This window comes from Equus quagga, chromosome 11, assembly GCF_021613505.1.
Source record: "Equus quagga isolate Etosha38 chromosome 11, UCLA_HA_Equagga_1.0, whole genome shotgun sequence".
Taxonomy (NCBI): Eukaryota; Metazoa; Chordata; class Mammalia; order Perissodactyla; family Equidae; genus Equus; species Equus quagga.
Window position 1 is genome coordinate 84,597,036 of NC_060277.1, and position 19,663 is coordinate 84,616,698.

Below are 19,663 nucleotides of genomic sequence, written 5' to 3' on the forward strand. Positions count from 1 at the left end.
TGTTAAACCAGACTGGGACTCATGAGGAGGGCCTCAGCCTGGTAGGAGGGAGAGAGACTATCCTTTATAGCAAGCCTTCTTCAGGTTGAATCTCAGTGATCAAAACAGTGAAAGGTGCAAAGCTTCCTTGAGGAGTTCAGAACTCTTCCCACAGTCGGGCTGAGCAAAAGCACTCATCAGGTCCCTGTAGTGTTTGGGGTGGATGGAACTGTGACCTCATTCTTCCTTTAAGCAGCTTGAACTGTAGTTGGGAAGATGAGTGACTTGTGAAACAATAAGATGAACAGGGATCCTTTTAAATTATGATACAAAAGTCTGGCGGAGAGTCGGGGAGAAGGGTCAGCTCTGGACTAGTCTAGGGCTGCTGCACAGGGAGCCTGGAAGGACGAGACGGCTGGGATTTGAAGTGTGTGCTGTTTCTAATGCCAGCTGCACCCTCCCTGCTACCACGTCTTTAGAAACTGTGCCTTCACTGCCCTTTTCAAATGGTGTCCCTGCTCGGAAGCTTTACCTAATGTTCAGATCAAGTCTCTAGTCCTTTTGAGCCCCTTACAGGTTGCACTGATACGCCCTTCAGTGCAGTGGGCACACCTGGTCCACGGCGCCCTCCCCCATTTACCCCAGTCTTCCGTTCCAGTGTCACTGTCCTCTCCCTAGTCACAGTATAAAGAAGGGCAGAAATTCTCATTTGTATCTACTGAGGCTTTAAACACATCCTTCAGGAGTAGACCCTCCTTGTGGGTTTGAAGCTGAGGAAGGCATGTGTCCAGTGAAGTTTTTGCAAGACGTCTGAAGATGTGGGTTCTAGTTCTGGTTACTCCAGTTTTTACTAGTGTGACCTTGTGCCGGTCACAGTCTCAGACTACAAAATAGGAATAATGTTTGCCTCCTTGGCTTCTGGTTAGTATTGTGAGAATTAGTTGAGATAATGAATGCAAGGTCACTTGCAATATAGGTGACAGGTGCTTCTATTACTCTCTTGAGGAGCAGTGGAGAACAGTTTGAACAGATAGGATGGGGTCAGATCATGGTGGCCTCGATAACTAGACAGAGGAGTTCAGTTGGGTGTAAGAAAGTTCAAGCAGGGAGGCAACGTGTTGAAAGGAAGCAATGTCAGGTGGAAGGAAGTTTTTCCTGGATGTGGTATAAAGAGGGATTGGAGTGTGCAGGGAGGAAGAAAGACATGGTCTCTCTCCAGCGATTCCAATTTGGAGGCAGCGATTACAAACCCAAGTGATCAGAGAAGAGCAGCATCACTAATAGACAGCAAGGTGGGGAAGAGGAACTGGCACTTTCAGAGAAGACCGCTTCAATTCTGTGCATACTGAGTTGGAGGTAATGGTGCAACATCCAAGTAGCCGACAGAGATACGGGCTAGGTGTCTGGGAGGTGGGGAGCAAATCTAGCACAGGGGTAAGGATTGGAGACAGGACAATGAATGAGCTCTCCAAGGGGAAGTGTAGAGAGACAGGCTGATGGGGGCTGAGCCAGGTGAATGCTCTCAGTTAAAGGACAGGAGGAAGGAGAAAGCCAGCAAAGGAAATAGGTCCCACGTCTTCCATCATCTGAAGAGCAAGCCTTGTTCAAGTGGTCCTGGATTCACCAGGTTTTATTTATTTGCTTTTGTTGGGTAGACCCGACCCTTGATTGTGTGTCCTTAAAAGGCAAGCCCAGGGGCTGGCTGCGTGGCCAAGTGGTTAAGTTCACGCGCTCCGCTGCAGGCAACCCAGTGTTTCATTGGTTCGAATCCTGGGCACGGACGTGGCACTGCTCATCAAACCACGCTGAGGTAGCATCCCACATGCCACAACTAGAAGGACCCACAACGAAGAGTATACAACTATGTACCGGGAGGCTTTGGGGAGAAAAAGGAAAAATAAAACCTTTAAAAAAAAAAAAAAGGCAAGCCCAATTCTTTTTGTATAATATTTAGCATTGTTTTCTCTGACAATGAAAGTGGTATTACAGAAAAATCTGTGCCTCCAGAGGATTCCCGATTTTGTTAAAATGATAACCTTCTCTCTGCGTAAATGATGGCTTACCACTTAAAAACGTTCGACACATTCTTTTTTTAAACAGTCATTCAAATGGGATGATAAGGTTCTCTGTAAGGCTGGCACTGGTGCCTGCCTCTGCTCTTGGGAATCCAGACCAGGCACGCTGGAGCTGTGGGGCCTCATCCACCCTTCCAGGCTTTCACCTGTGACCAAGCCTGACTCCACACTGGGCTGGCAGTTTTCCTGACGACATGGGAGCTAGGGCATATGCCATGGTGTGGCTCTGATAGCGAAAGCAAGCTGGCACTGCCTCAGCTAGAGGACGATGGAGCTCGGAACAAGGAAAGGTGACCCGTGTAAGGGGGGGGCGAGGTCGTTACTTTGTTCCTGAGCTCCATTCCAGAACAGCCAAAAGGTAGAGGACTGACGGGCTAGGTGAGTCAAGTGTTTGAGCCTTTGACGGGGCTCGGTGAGACTGATGCCAGGGCAGGTTCAGCGAGCAACTTGAGTGAGGTCACCTTGGCTGGTGGAGGAAGGGCATCTGCCCTCCTGTGGAAAACACAGGAAATGGCTTTCATGTCACTCCTAGGGTAGCGCTCAATGTGGCAAGAGGGCCTCTGATTGGATGAGCCCAGCACTGGAGCAGTTTCTGTGGAGATGCTGAACCAGACAAGTGGTTATTGCTGCAGCACAGAAACGAAAAGGTTGCCAGGGGAAGGCGAAGGAGGCAGGAAGTGAAGTGTTTTGTCCCCTACCAAGCGTCACCAGCACCGCCCCCCATCTGAACAGATTACAGAGAGGGGACTTCTGTTGAATGCGAGCTAACAATGAAATTACATTTAGGGTACAATTTTCCCCTCGATTGATGCTCTTCCTGGACTGGAACTTAAATGTCAGTCACCTGACCTTCTGGTTGCTCAGTTCTTTTAATTAAAAGATGGTTCTAAGCAACATCCAATAGTGGTCTATTTATTATTTATCAAGCATTTTCCTTCTAGCAGTTAGTGAAAGGTCAGTGGCTTCAACAGATGCTTTGTTTTTGGTGAGCAGCTTAGATGAAAAAGATGCACGATCAATCTCTCCTCCCTCCTGTTTGCTCATGGGCAGGACACTGTTTAATAGTCATTGTGGCATTTAGGACCGCAGGCCTCTGAAACATGCAGAAAAGTGCGTGTGTATCCCTCACTGCTGAACATTTCTCCAAAAGTAAACATCAGGTTGTGATTATGGTTAGTAATGAGATATTGATTGTTGGAAAATGTCACTGCCTGGGACTGTTGGCCCTGGCACCACTAGATGGCGCTGCATTCTCATGCGCTTCCACTAAGGGGATTGTATTTCCTTGCCTCAGGGTACCTTGCCTTTCAAGGTTGGCGAGTGTCCTTGTAAAATAATGTTCTGGCTGAGATTTAGGAAGCTGAGGTCCTAGGGTGCCTGGGATAAGGTAAAGATGGGAGTGGATAGGCTACCGGACAAATGACAGAGACCTGCAGGGCAACCAGCAGTGCTCGTCCCATAATAGGAGCAGGAGAGGAAGGAGCTACCTCCAGAACCCCTGGAGACTCTGTCCGGAGCCGTGTTTCCTAACCTTCTCCAGTCAGTGACACATCTGCGAATTTGCTGTGGAGGACAGAGGGAGAGGACATGCAGGCAGGGAGGCAGTGCGGAGCTGTGGAAAAAACCCACACCTCGGAGAGACAGACCCGCCTTTGAAACCCTGATCGATTGCTTTGTCTTGTGACATTGGGGGAGTTAGTGAAAAACTTGAGCCTCAATTTCCTTATCTGTAAAACAGGAACAACACATCGACCTCATCGAGTTGTTCTATGGATTAAATGAGAGCATGAACAGAGTTCTTCGTGCGGAGTCTTTGCTCTCACTGCCTGGAAGGCTCTGGGCAACTGTTGATTCCCACGGGGCGGGGGACGGGGGGAGGCAAATGTGCATGAGGTTAAAACGGAGAAGAAACCAAAACACGGTATTGTGTACCTTTTCACCAGCCACTTGTTTAACCACCTGTCTTTTCTCAACCATCTTCCCCCAATAGTTACTATCTCCTTTATCTTCTTCCAACCTCCTAGCACCAAATCAATCAATCAATCAATTAAAAAAACACAGAGGAGGAAACCAAAGAACATCCTGGGAACGGTCCACTGTTGGAACTCACCCAGTACTGGTAAGTTTCACTGAAAAACTTGCTGCTGTTTCATTATATCTGAGGCAGGCTGTGTGTGTAGAAACTAGTGCCTTAAAGGCAGGCATTCCTTCTGTCTCTTCTTTCCTTCCTCATTGTTGCTCCCCGATCCTCTGTGTGGCAAACTTTTCTCCTTTCCTTCTCCCCTGCTGTGCCCCAAACTGTGGAGGGAAGCCAGAGGGTCGCTACCTAGAGGTCAGGGTCCAGCCTCAGAGATGTTGTTCCTGGGACCCGGGCTGCTGGGCAATTGGGGCAGGAATTTCTGGAACTCCCTCTGGTCTTCCTCCCAGTGAAGGGCAAGGTGCTGCCAGGGCTGAAATGGTGGGCGGGGTGGGAGTGAGGCCTGGAGGCCAGAAGGATCTATTTCTTCCCACTGTGCCACGGTTCTCTCACTCCATTTGACCCCGGCTGGTCTGCGGGTGGGCCACGGGCCCCCTCTGCCTCTGGTCACCTGGGATGCTAAACCCGAGGAGCGCAAGAGCTAAAATGCTACCCAGGTGTGTGTGTACTCTGGGCCTCTCCTCTCTGGGTCTCAGTCAAAAGAACCGGGTTCAAATCCTGGTGCTGCCACTCCCCACGTGACCGTGGCTTTAGACAAGTCACTTAATCCTTCTGATCCACATCCGCCTCTAGCACAGGATCTGGAGCCTAATAGATCTTTGAAAGTGTGTTTGAGTGAATGAATGAATAAATGAATAGATTCCCCATCTATAACATGGGGATAATAATATCTGCACCAAGTATGTCTGGGAGTGCAGTGCCCAATAAGATGCTGGGTGTGGCAGAACTTTGTAAACTCTCAATTTGTAAACAAAATAAAGATATGGGGAAGAAGAAAATAGCTGTGGAGCTGCCGGGGCTGGGCTTCCCCCAGAAACAGCAGAGCCAGGCGATTGTGGACTCAGACGGCATAGCAACAGGCGAGGGTGACTGGTCTAGTCCCTACCTGCTGATGAATTCTGCAGGAAATGCCAGATTGTTCTTCAAACCCCCTCCTGGGGTGCTCAGTTTAAACCCTAAGCATGCTCAGGATTGTCTCTTGAATATTAAACACGGAGACAGAAGGATCCTGAGCTGCATCACCAGCTTCCCCTGGCTCCTGCCAAGTGAGGTGAAATGGCCCTGCTCCATCTCCAGCTCAGGGCGAGGCTCTCAGCCCTCCTGGAGCTCATCCCCTTCCTCAGGCCTGGCTTCCCGCTGGGAACCAGCCCCCTGTCTTGGATATATGTCACTCTGGTTCCTCAAAGCTTCCAGCCCCTTCAGGGTATGATGTCAGGGACGATGGGCTTGTGTTACCGCGACTGCCAGAGTCACAGCCTAACTCTCATAACGTGAGCAGGGTCTCCCTTTTCAGACTGAGGAAGGGAGGGCTCAGGGCTCCGGTATCCGGTCACCTCAGTGAGTGTGCCTGAACCCCATCTCGTTTCCCTGTCCAGCCACACTCACGGGGCCCCTGAAGTTAGAACAAGAGGCAGCTGGCTTAATCCCAGAAAAATTCCAATTTAAATCCTAAGAGGACAAAGCTTGTCTTGGGCAACCCTGACCCATTCTTAACGTCCGCACTTTGGGATGTGAGAGAATAGAAAGGGGCCATGGGAGACAGGCCAGGTGAGGAGGAGGGGCCTGAGAACCTAAGCTCCAGGCAAATAAAGGGCCCCAGAATGTCCCCCACCTGCAGCATTCGTGCTGTGCCTCTTCCAGCCTGTTGGGCAGCCTGACCTCCATACAGCATCTTCGCAGGGTTGGGACTGATTGTTCTTCCTCTTTTTATTACTGAAGTGCTTAGACTGGCTTCATAAAAGAACCACTTCGAATACCTGTAAAGTCAAGAAGGTCAAATTCAGGGAAATCTCATCTGTAAGACTTAAGTCCCTTGAGCCACTGCCTACTTATAATTAATATTAATGAAAGACAGATGACAGATGTTTATTGCTCGACTGACATACGCATTGCCAAAGCCCAAAGGGGCTACTTTAAGATCTAAAGGACTTGAGTGAACTTTACTGTCACGTTGAAGACGATAAAGCTTTCAGAGTATAATCAAGATTTCTTACACATGAAAACTCAATGATCCATAGGCAATGTCTGCCTAAAAAAAAAAGAACTGAGTGTACTGCCATCCTTTACTGACATTTAGAAATAGCTCCTTTAGCCTAAAAATGGGGCAGAAGATGGCATGGGACAGTAGATGGCACGTTGGGTGAGGCTCTTGGAGACCCCAGCCTGGCCCCAGCTCACCCTCTAAAGGGCTGTGTGACTCTGGAAAGTCATTAAGCCTTTTTAACCATTCGTAAAATAAGGGAGTTGAACTACAAGAACTTCAAAGACCTATTCTTTGGGCTACGGGTCCAAGAAGAGGTGCAAAGATGGGGAGAGCAAGCATGTTCCAAGACTTATTAAATATTTATTTAAAATCTTTTCGCTTTTTAAATTTTGATCATGCAAACACTCATGTAGATAGAATAGTACAATGATCCTCCATATATTCGTCGTGTAGACTTAACCACCATTAATCTTTTGCCATATTTGCCCATCTACATTTTTTCTGAAGTATTTTAAAGCAAGTCCCGACATGACCTCCCTCACCCAAGGCTTCAGCCCACTTCTCCGAAAAATAAGACCTTTTCTGCATTGGCACAATACCGTCATTAAGCCTAAAAAAATGGTAATTAACAGTAATTCTTTAATATCCCCTAATCCCCAGTCCATATTCAAATTTCCCCGAAGTCCCCTGAACAGGCTCTCCACCACCTCCTACCCCGGGCCTGTTCCTGGGGCCAACCACTGTTGACCATTTCTAGTTTTCGTCCTTCAAGGGATTACCTTCATGCAAGAGTGAGTTTCTACCATCGCTTCTCACTTTACCAACTGCAGTCTTTGTCTCTTGGCTTTCCGCTGTGACAGATGTGGGGCAGCTAACTTAGATCCCCCTTTCCTTCCACTGGCATATTTCCACGTTAGTTCCTCTGTGTAGTAACACTTACTACGCTTCTGTATTGGGTTGGGTTGTGTCCTCCTAGAAGATATGTTGAGATCTTAATTGCTGGTGCCTGTGAATGTAGCCTTATTTGGAAATAGGGTCTTTGCCCACATAATCAAGTTAAGATGAGGTCATACTAGAGTAGAGTGGGCCCTAATCCAATGACTGGTGTCCTTATAAGGAGAGAGGGATTTGGAAACAGACACACACAGAGGGAAGACAGCCATGTAAAGATGGAGGCAGAGATTGAAGTGCCGCATCTATAGGCCAAGGAACACCAAGGATTGCTGGGAGCCACCAGAAGGTAGGAGAGAGGCAGGGGACAGATCGTCCCTCAGAACCTTCAGAAGGAACCAACCCTGCCAACACCTTGGTTTCAGACTTCTGGCTCCAGAACTGTGAGAGGATAAATACTGTTGTTTTAAACCACTCAATTTGGGGCAATTTGTTATGGCAGCCCTAGGGCACTGACACTGTTCCTCTGCCTTTGGAGTACTACATAAGTTATGCCTCTCTCTCTTCTTGTATCGACTACCTCTTGACTCCCTCCTTTGTAAAATGAGGATAAGAGCCTTTAGGTTTAAACCTTTAAACCTTTAGCTTTAAGTAGACAGCTGAATGGGCCCAGCATCCGAGAAGTCAGACTGATGCTGAGCAGCACTAGACAAAGGGTGGATACTTTCTGGTCCCAGGGCCGCAACTTCTCCATCTTCGAAGCCTGTGGGGGTACCTTGACAGTGCGTCCACAGCTGTGTCCCAGGGCCAGGAGAAGGAATTTGAGGGACAGTCCTGCCCCAAGTGAAGTTGATCTCAGGCCTCTCCAGGCACCAGTCCCCAGGGTCTGCCTGCTTCCCTCTTGCTCCACACAGGCCTGTTTCTCTGGAAATGTGCCAGATGTTGGCTGGAGACATGGGTCTCTCCTAGATCAGCTTCTTCTGAGTCCTGCTTTGACAGTAAGCCGTTGGCAGGCCTTGGGGGACACTAGGAAATGGTTGTCTGATGCTCCCTTTGTTTTTTTTCTGTAGGAATGTTATTAACCGTCTTTTCCACTCTGAAGACCCACGGGAGAAGTTTCTTTCACACCTTGATTCAAAGAAAACCTGTGCTTCTTCTGCACAACTGGGATGGCTTACTTTTGTGATCTTGCCCAATTTGGTATCTTAGTTTCCCTCTTAGCTTTGGCTGTGAGGAAATTCAGAGTTAACTTGACAGTCACGTGCAGCTCTGATATAGGAGCTTATGATGGCATTTGCTCTGATTATTCTGAAATATTTCAGGCATACAAAAATTACAGAGAATGTATAACAAACATTCACATACCCACCACCCAGCTTCAGATGTAAAACATAACAAATACAAATGAAGGCTCTGCGCGCACAGTCCCGACCCCAGCCCTCCTCTTCCCCATCCCTGGGGCAAATATCTTTGTGGACTGGGTGTTTATCCTTTCTATTTAAAAGATAATACTTTTTCTACAAATGTATGCATCTGTAACAAAATATAGTATTGTTTAGCATATTTCAAAACATTATGTAAGTGGTTTCATGGTATATGTAACCCTCTGTAATTTTTTTCTTTTTGCTCGAGAATTTCGTTTTGAAACTTATCTGTGTTGATGCATGCAGCTCTAGTTCATTCAGTTTTCACTGCCGTATAGTGTACCACTATCAGACAAATGGTTATGTAGTTTTTAAGAGCATGGCCCTGGGGCCAGAATGGCAGGGTTCAAATCCTACCTCTGCCACTTACTGGTTCTGTGACTTTGGGAAAATTAACCTCTTAGTGCGTCAGTTTCCTCAGCTGTAAAATAGGGCTAATGATAGCACCCACCTCATAGACTTGATGTGAAGATTAAATAATGTAATACAGTCAAGTGTTGCTTAAAGACGGGGATACGTTCTGAGAAATGCATCGTTAGGTGACTTCGTCATTGTGTGAACATCATAGAGGGTACTTACACAGACTTAGATGGTGTAGCCTACTACACACTTAGGCTACAAGGTACTAATCTTATTGGGCCACCATCGTATATATAGTCGGTCACTGACTGAAGCATCGTTCTGCGGTGCATGACTGTAGATGTGGAGCGTTTAAAATAAGCCTGCTACATAGTGTGTACTGTTTAAGAGCTGGTTATCACTCTTATACATTTATTTTCCTCTTGGTGGACATTTCAGTGGTTTCTTGTTTTTTGCTGCCTCCAGGATGTTGTGGGGCAACATTGTTATATCTGTTTCTTTGTGCATGTGTGCAAGAGTTCCTCTGAGCCACGGCAGGCAGCTAGGGGTGGGATAGCTGGGCTGTAGGGTGTGCCCACCTTCAGCTTTCTCAGTGATGCCAAGTTGCCCTCCAGAACGAGTGTGCAGATCCACACTCCCGCCTGGGTGGTGAGTGTGCCCACCACTCCCGCCCTGGCCCATTCTTGGTGGTGTTTTATGCACTACTTTTGTTTCAGCTTGTTTAATCTTTCTTTCCTTTTTCCAAATGCCCCATCTCTTTATTTTTATCCTAGTATATATTTCTGTAAACATTCTTTAATCCACTGTCCTCCCTTTTTTTTTAATGAAGCAGGGTACAAATACATAAAAATTAGGCCCCACAGAACGAAGAACACAGTACACAGGGGCCACCTGCTCCCCCAGCCCTGGACTCTGGGTTTCCTGGCTCTCAGGGTTTGCTAAGGTTGCTCTCAGGGTGGCTGACACCTGAAGAGTGTTTACAATGTGATAGGTGCTCTCCATACATTTTCTTGTTTTGTCTCACAGCAGCCCCAAGAAATAGGACCATTATTCCTGGAACCTGGAGTTCAACGAGGCTGCCTGAGACCAGAGTCTGCGCTCCTAACCAGGGCCTTTTACAGGGCTGCCATTGAGGTGACTCGGGCTGCTTGTTGCACAACTCTAGGGGGCACTGTCTGCGCAGACTACATGTGAATGGCACCCCTTGGAGTTGAGCAGTGCAGTGGCCCCGGCCTTCTACTAAGTTAGGGCTTAAAGAAAAGGCTTCCTACCTCTTTGACAGGCTTAGAAGGGTAGACCCCACTACCCACTGAGGGGCTTTTCTGCTTGGGATTTATAGGACTTTCTTAAGGTCCTGGTTCTTCATGTTTTAAAAGCCTATTGGCATGAGAGCCCTCCCAGCTATATAAACCTTTGTTTAGGAAGGAAGAGCCCAGCATGGACCCTGGGCGCTGACACCAACCATGTAAGGGCACGGACTCGGCCGCAGTCTGTGGCTTTCCCCCTTGGCCACCGCGGACTTATTGAGCAATATATTATGAGTGTGCCTCGCTCTGATGATGTGTTATGGATAAATCATTAAGGAGGCAGCTCACTGCGGTGATGTATTGGTGTAATAGATCATCAGAGTGAAGTCTTCTGCCGACATACGGGCTGGCTCAAAGGGTGGTGTCATTCAGGGAAGAATTAGCCCAGCAGCAGATCTGGCTTAATTACAGGATAAAAGGTTTGTGAATGATAGGCTGAAGTCGGCAGCACCAGCATTTTGATTCTTGATGTAAAAATATAATTGGGCTTCCCGAGAGAATTTTTGATTATTTTCAAACAGCCTTCCTCTTTATCACAACAGCACAACTTGCCACGTGGCTGCAGGGGTACCTTTTATCAAGGGGGGATCTCCTTCCCTTTCCACATCTGAATTATTGTCGTCCTTTCAATTTGTAGGTCACAGAATGAGTTAGGGAGATAAAATCCAGAGGCCTGCCTTGAAGACCTTCGGAATGATGGCCTTAGCAAACAGACCACTGGAATTGAGTGATTTATTCAAATCATCGCTAACTAAGGCAGTGGTTGACCAGATCTACGTACACTGTGGGGAAGACAGGCAATCTGGTGAGTATGTGTACGTGTGTCTGAGGACATCAGCATCTTAGGGATAAAAACAATAATCGCGTTTATCAGTCATTTATTGTGCTAAAGGCTTTGTGTGTATTACTCCGTCTCATTTAATCCATGTGACAACATTGTGACAACATTGTGCGACAGGCATTCTTCTTCTTCTTCTTCTCATTTTCCAGATGAGAAAACCAGCCCAGAGCTGGCATTATTGGCCAAGGTCGCACAGCGGCTCAGTGGCAGAGCCAGCGAGCCTGGTACAGCAGGTGCCTCTTACCATCTTCCTTTCCTGCCTCCAGACTTCCTTCTTTGAGCTGCAGTGCTTCTGTGAGCTGCAGACTCAGTGAGCACAATTAAAGATGTGTGTGTTGAAAAATTGATGATTTTGTTTTAAGACACGTACATCAAATTTCCCAAATTTGATCTGAGTCGGTTGTTTCTTGAGAAGCTTTGAGGATGAGACTTCCTAGCAATGGTGGGCTAGACTATTTGGACCAACATTCCCACTGGAGACAACTATGAAAGCTGCATAAAATATTTTTTGAAACCTTCTTAAATAGTATTAAATTGCTGGCAAGACAACAAGAAATGACTAGGTCAACAGAGCGGGAAGAATGGGAACCAGAAAGGTGAATGAGGATGGAGGCTGCTTTTGTCCTGAGAGTTACTGATCCTGGATGGCCTTGCAGCCCACTGGGCAGAGAGGGCAGGATGGAAGCCAGGAGGCAGCCCAAGGAGATGAGGCCCTCTCCACAGTAAGCTGGGAGCCCCAGGGCTACACCCTTGGGTGAGGGTGACCTGGAAGTGGAGCAGCCTGCATGCAGAATTACAACCCAGGTTCCAATTACCCAGATTGTCCAGGTCCAGGAAATCTCAGCCTTGGACTTGGTTAGGTGAGCTCAGATTGGTATGGCTCCAACACATTAGAGAAGCAGATCTCGGGGCATAGGTACCTTTACATTAGGCCTCACATTATTCCTATAAGTAATTTTTAGAATACTGGACTATGGGCCATAATAACCAGGTGCACAAGGAAACCTGACTCCATGAGTGAGAACCAGCAAAAACAGCCAATAGAAGCAGATCTAGAGAGACTTTAGTTATGGAAACCATCAGACTACAGACAATAAGTAACTTTTCTTCCTTATTGTGTTTAAATAAATAAAAGACAAGCTTGAAGATATCTTCAGAGAACAGAAAACAATAAAAAAGTTGTTATAGGACAAATATGAAGCTATCTATCCGGAGTTCTCCCCTCTCCCTCCACCCAAAGAAGAAAGAGATTCTGGGCAGAATTCAGTATGGAGAACTCACTTGGAGGCTGGCCCCATGGCTGAGTGGTTAAGTTCACGTGCTCTGCTTTGCCGACCCAGGGTTTCACAGGTTCAGATCCTGGGCACGGACATGGCACCACTCATCAGGCCACGCTGAGGTGGCATCTCATATAGCACAACTGGAGGCACTCACAACTAGAATATACAACTATGTACCAAGGGGATTTGGGGAAAAGAAGAAAAAAAAAAGATTGGCAACTGATGTTAGCTCAGGTGCCAAGCTTTAAAAAAAAAAACAAAAAAATTCACTTGGCTTGGTATTAGGCAAACTAGAAAAGACATTGTCCTATCTTCAATATGTTCATTTTCTACAAAGAACGTCAAACACAGAGCTTCCTTTTGGCTTTTATTTGTGACTTTAAAAAAATATAATTTGAATTTTATTATTAATATGGAAGTCAGAAATACCTTTAGACAAATTGACCAAAAAATCACAAAAACAGACAACAAACAATATACCACACCCTTATCCCACAAGAGAAGGGGGTATACAACCTTACATTTTTAAATCGTCACAGAAAATATAATATTAAATTTGATACGTAAGTGTTAAAATCTGAAATGTAAGTGCCTATGATGTGTAGATGACATTGCCAAAAATCCTCTGGATATTGGAGTAGAACATCAGAGTTAAAAACACGGGCTCTCCCTCAGACACACTGGGTTGAGGGTCCAGCTCTGATGCTTAGATTTTGTGATCTTGGGCAAATTACTTAACTTCTCTGAGCCTCCATTTGCTCATCTGCAAAATGGGGATAATATTAGGCCTGCACCTGCTTTGAGGGGGTGTAAGAGTCTAATGCGATCCTGGATGGAAAGAGCGTTGCATTCTGTCCACAAGTGAAACTTGCCAGTGTAACTTTAGCTTCTTGGAACAGCACTGCTGCATCCAGGTGAAGTCGGCATTTGCATTTTGCTTGCATTTAAATCCAGGAAGGCTTTATGAAAAGAGACTGATTCCCTCTGCGTGACTCGTCAGAAAAACTCTCTCACTAGGAAAAGTTGATGAGACTTGGCCTTCGGGGACCAGCTCAGGGCTGCTCAGGCCTGGCCATTTACAGTGAACCTTTTGATAAAAAAGCTGCTTATTCTGGCCTCTAAAATCAAGGCCATCTCCTTGTGAAGGGTAGAAATCCAGGTGAGATAAGATTGATAATCCTGCATCACAGAATTTATTAAAGATGTCCAGATTAAAAATTGGGTTGGCTGTCAATCAATCAGCCTGTTTTCTACATTTTTCTCTGTCATTTACTAAAAATATTCCTGAATAACACTGAACCCACTGTAGACATCATAAACGCTAATCTCCCTTCCCTTGCCTTCAGAAGGACAAGCTTGGTTGTGTTCCCTAGCAGATGTCCCTAGATTTGTCCTTGTCTTGCTGAAGACTTTCCTATTATTATTTAAAGTTCTCCCCGAGTCATGTGATTTCAAGTGAGGAAGAGGGACACATGAGTGGAAGTCACCAATGAATTGTGGTTTAGGTTGCATTATCCTTTCTTTGAGTAATTTCTTTGAACCCTGGTCAGAGGGGACAGGTTGGAGACAACCAACATGAAGATCAGTCTAAGGCCTCACTATTGATTGGTAAGTCATTGTGCAATTGTTTGGGTTCCTTGTGTCAAGGAACCAAGTCAGCATCATTTGAGTTTCCCCATATCTCTGCCCGAGCTTGGGGGATGTCTTATGTTGGGTCCCCTGGAAGCAGACTCTGGGATGAAGAGCTGAATGCAAAACTTTAATTAGGAGTGTTCTCGGGAGCTATACCTGTAAGGTTCCTTAGAGTAGTATTCCAAAGTGTGGACTATGGTATGTCCAGAGCCCGATGAGGCCTACCAAGCATTGTGCTTCTTGGTTGGTGTTGGGAACTGATGCTCCGAAGCTGGGATGGCTCTGCAGAGCTGTTCCAGATGGAGACAAGGAGGCTGAGCATTTGCATCCCCACCTCAGCCAGTCCTTGGCCATAGGCTGCCCCTTGGAAGGGGTGTAATTTTGGGCAAGGCAATTCCCTGTCGCCAGAGTAATTCCCAGTGACAGATGTAGCTATGAGCCATCATCAGCTGATGGTCCCAGCAGCTGGAATGGGTGCAGAGGGGGTCTGAGCCGAGGACCACTGTATCCACCACAAGGGATCAAACTCCTGGGCTGAGACTTGGGTGAGGCCAGTGAAGTACCTACGACCCAAGTTTAAGGAGTCTCTCAAGGTCAATCTGTCACTCTCAAGGTCATACAAGTGCATTGACACTTGCCTCACCCTAGTCCTGGCTCTGTCAAACACCTGTGGGAATCTAGTATCAGGAAATGATAGAAGTTTCAGGTTGACCAGGATAAACTTCCCAGTCACCATGAAGTCAGTCTCTTTCTGGAACTGGTGGAATCTTGGACAGCATAGTCCTAGAATCTTTCCTTTCCACTTCTCTGTAGGGGACAGGGAAAGACGGACACTAGGGAAAGGTGTTACTTGTTACTACTGCCAAAAGAAACTCAAAACACTTTCCTAGTCAGCCAGTTATTCTATGACTTTATTTGTCTAAGCCCGTGGTCATTTCCCCATGATCTCCGTATTATGGAAATGCAGTCAAAGGAGGGAGTTCAAGCTAGAAGGTTCCTGTTTCCTTCTGTTATTATGACATTGAAGACGTTGTCCAATCCTGACCCTACTGACCAGCTTCACTGGGTTGGACCAGTCTGGAAGTGCCAGGCCTCACCTGCAAGAGGGAGAAGATTCCAGAATAGTCAAGAGAGAAGACCAGCTGTGCCACGGTAGGAGAACAGAAGGTGGTTGGAATGCCAGAGAAACACATAAGTAGGAATCAGAGTTGCAGCCCAATAAGAAGAAAAATCAGGAGTTGAATACAGAGCAGGCTGAGAGGAGGGGGCCATGGGCATGGGGTAGGACCATTCCAGGACTGATCCTGAGCCTACTGGCTTCTGGCATGGCACCATGGGCATGTGCAGGCATCCATGGATAGTTTTTATATTTCTGTTCTACCCAAAGAGTCTTGGGTCGTGCTTCCCAACTTAATATATATAGTTAAAGCAATTTTAATCAGATCCCATTGCAGTTTTTATTTTTAGCTTAACAAAAGTTCACTTGGAAGGATAAATGCATGAGAACAGCCAATACAATTCTGAAATATTAGAATGTGATATTATCTACTAGCTATTAAATGTATTATAAAGCAACAATAATTAAAACAGCATCATTCAGGTATAGGAATAGGCAATTAGACCAGGGGAGTAAAACAGGAAATCTAGAAAAATCTGTGTAAGTATGACTATTAAATATGTGACAAAGATAGCATTTCACATTGGTGAGTTAAGGATGGATTATTAAACAAATAGTGTTGGGAATAGGTTGTGAATTTCAAGGAAAATTTAAATTTCATTCTTTATCTGGTACCATGCCCAAAATAAATCCCAAATGGATTAAAGATCTAAAAATAAAAATTAGAACTATGAAAGTACTGGAAGAAAATGTAGGGCCTTTTTGAGCATGACATGAAGCCCAGAAGACAGCAGGGAGAGTGACGGTCTGACTACATAGAGCAAACAAACAATGACAATGACTTCTGCATGGTGAAAAACACCATACACAAAAGTTAAAGAACGGAAGACAATGTTTTAAACATATACACCAGACAAAAGGTTAACATCTATAATATACAAAGAGCTGCTACAAATCAATAAGAAAGAGAAATACTGTGGACGAATGAGCAAGGGCGATGAACTGGGAATTCACTGAGGTAGAAATGCATGCAGCAGACAAAGCAGGAAAAGATGTGCAACCTCAGCAACAACCAAAACAACACGAAACAAAGTGAGATGTGTCTTCTCTGTCAAAATTTGGCAAAAGTTAACCAGATTGCTAGTACTCAGTGTGTGGAAGGATGCAGATAAAAAGGCATACATAGCTGATGAAACTGAAACTTGCTAGGACATTTTTGAAGAAGCATTTGGCAATATCAGTCAAATTTAAAATACCATTGCCTTTTGACCCAGAAATTATACTTTAAGGAATTGATCATACAGAAACCCTCCTTCAAGAGGAAGAGACATATGCAGAGGTTTATTAACCTAGCATTATTTGTTATGGAAAAGCACTACAAATAACCTAGCTGCGTCAGAGAGGTGGGGCGATGGTAGAATATCTGTACCATGGAAAACTACCAGAAGGAGTAGCGCTGTTCCGTGCTGCACAGACATGGAACAACGTCCACAATAAGCTGTTAGTTAAAGAAGACAGCAAATTGAAGAATATTACATAAAGTGTGAGTCCACTTTTTAAATAGTTAAAAAAATAAAATAGGATTTAAAAATTTAAGCTATTATTGTAGAAATTTTCAAGCACATAAAAAGCAGAGTATAGTGTAATGAACTCTTCTGGTCCCATCACCTTGTTGCAACACTTTTCAACTCTTGGCTATTGTTTTTCCATCCCATTCACTGGCTTCCCCCACCCATGGATTATTTGAAGCAAATCCCAAATATCCTATCATCGTATTCATAAATACATCAGGTCCACATTCACATTCAAAAGATGGTGTGGGCAGGAAAGAAGGGCTCAAAGAATACATGCTATGTTGATGTCACTGGTCATCGTTGGGGAGTGGAATTCATGAGGGTGGGTTTTATTTTAAACATTTCAGTATTATGTGATTTGTTTTTGCATTATTACATTAAAAAAACCCAGTAATTATTTTTAACAGAGAAAGAGAGAACCTCAGTCATCCTATTTATCTCTACAGAACCCCCTTCTAAACTTTAAAAAAGCAAGCAAAATAATTGTTACTTGATTTTTTAAAAAGCCACCTCCAGGGGCCAGCCCGGTGGCATAGTGTTTAAGTTTGCATGCTCTGCTTTGGCAGCCCAGGGTTCACAGGTTCAGATCCCGGCATGGACCTAGTACCACTGGTCAGGCCATGCTGTGGCAGCATCCCACATAGAGGAAGATTGGCACAGATGTTAGCTAAGTGATAATCTTCCTCAAGCAAAAAAAGAGGAAGGTCTTCCTCACCAAAAAAAAAAATATAGAAAAAAAAGCCAGCTCCAATCTTTTATAGGATGGTTTGGAATTAATACATCAATAAAGATAGTAAAACTTGAATACACAATTAATACGTCTTATCATCAGAATATCCAGTTTAGGTCAAGGTTTTGAAAGCTGAGTTGTAGCCTTTATGAGCTCTGTGTACTGCAAGTATATTAGGATATAGAGAAGCTCTCATAAAATTGATGTTGCTGTGGACCGAAGGCCTGTGTCCTCCCCAAAGTCATGCGTTGAAATCCTGCTCCTCAATGTGATTGTATTTGGAGGTGGGGCCTTTGGGAGGTGATTAGGTCATGAGGGTGGAGCCCTCATGAATGGGATTAGTGTTCTTACAAGAGACCCCAGTGGGCCCCCCACCTCTTCTGCCATGTGAGGGGAAGAGTGGAGACGGCCATCTGTGATCCAGGAAGCTGGTCTTACCAGACACCAGATCTATGGGCACCTTGATCTTGGATTTCCCAGACTCCAGAACTGTGAGAAATAAATTTCTGTTGTTTATAAGCCACCCAGTCTATGGGATTCTGTTGTAGCAGCTCAAATGGACCGAGACAGCTGTGTACATTAAGGATCCTTCAATGCAATTGAGGTAGCTCAAGGCAAAGTTCCCAGAAGGAGAACTGGGTTGGCCCACCTTGGGTCAGCTGTTCACTCGTGGCCCAGTCAGCTGTGACCGGGGAGGGGAGGGTTGTATAAGGTGGGGTGGCTGTGCACTGGGCACACATTTCTCCTTCACTAGGGCTTTTTCTGTGCTTCTCCCTGGTATTTCCTTCCCTCATGTTTATTGACGTAACTGCCTCGTGCAGCTGGCAGGAGTGTGAAGAGAAGAGCATGGTGGGAACATAGAGGAAGGGGCTTTGAAAGCAGACAGTCTGGGTTTGAATTGACTAACTGTGATCTTGAGTGGGTTCCTCATCTGTGAGGCTGGCTCCTCACTTTAGCTAAGAGTGATGAGGAGAAAATGCTTTACGGATGAAGAGTACCAAGTACATGCCTGGCACGAAGCAGGCGTTCAATGCTCCTTTATCATGAAGTGTGAGCTTGGGCTTCTTGTTCAAGGACGTGTCCTGGAACATCCTGGCATTGGGGCCTTGGAGCTGATGCCGCACAGGCCTTGTTAAAGTAGGAGCCATTGGAAGGCCTCCCCTTTGCCCCTCCTGTGGGCCGACAGGACCACGCATGTCCCCAGCCCATGCAGCACTGTCTTCACCACCAGGGGCTCCTGTACTCTTCCCAGTGACCTTGGAGTTCAGCCCCCAGGGCCCTTCCTCACAGGCCTAGCCTTCCCACTCAGGCCCATCTCCCCTCACCACAGGCCTCTCCACAGACCCACTCAGATATGCACTAATGCCATTATCTTCCAGAAATTAAAATCAAGCCTCAACCTATAATGTTTCACGGAGAGGGAATTGGGGTTATATATTCCTGCGTCGAGCGGTATTCTATTTCAGTCATAGCATTTAATTATGATTGGTATGTTAGTGCCCACCGGAGCATAACAAATTGTCATTATGTTATTCTGCTGAGTCTAATTTAATTGGCAAGTTGTCACAAAAGCAATTATCCATCATTTATTTTGTTGCCATAACCACATCTAGAAGAGCACCTGCTGTCTGCGAGGAGAGATGCGCCACAGTCTCTCAGCCCTGGATCCAGGCCACTTAGCTGACACAAAGACATTGCTTCCCCTTCTGATTTAAAAATATGTTCCTCATTTCCTGCTGTGGTCTCATGAATCCTCCTGGGGGAGCATCAAAGTGCCAAAAGAAATTCAGAGCTGGGAAGTCGCCTGGGCACCCCCCCCCCCCCCCGCCCCCTGGGGAGGCTGGAGGTCGGCCCTGCTCTGTCAGGGTGTGGGTGGGAGGCATGGGAGGGAGCAGGCCCCATGGAGGGTCCGGGACCTGACAGGGCGTGCTTTGCTCTGTCAGCTGTTTCAGCTGCCACTTCAGTGATGGATTTGTAAATATTTGTTGCTCTTTTCTCCCGAGGCGTGCTGTGTGCTCGCTCCCTGGGAAGCAGGATTGTTTGGCCATTTCACAGAGAGGGAGCCTGAGGGCCTGGAAACTGAAGGCCCAAAGTCATGAAGGAAACCTGGGGAAGAGCCAGGATGACGATGAAGATCTCTCGAGTCCAAGGGCTTTTTCCATTCTTTGGATCAAACACGTGCAGGCAGAACCAAGGTACCTTCGAGCCTGAGAGTCCCAAACTGTGTCTCTGGTGCAGAAGGACATTCGTCTGCCCTCCTAAGGGCTAAACT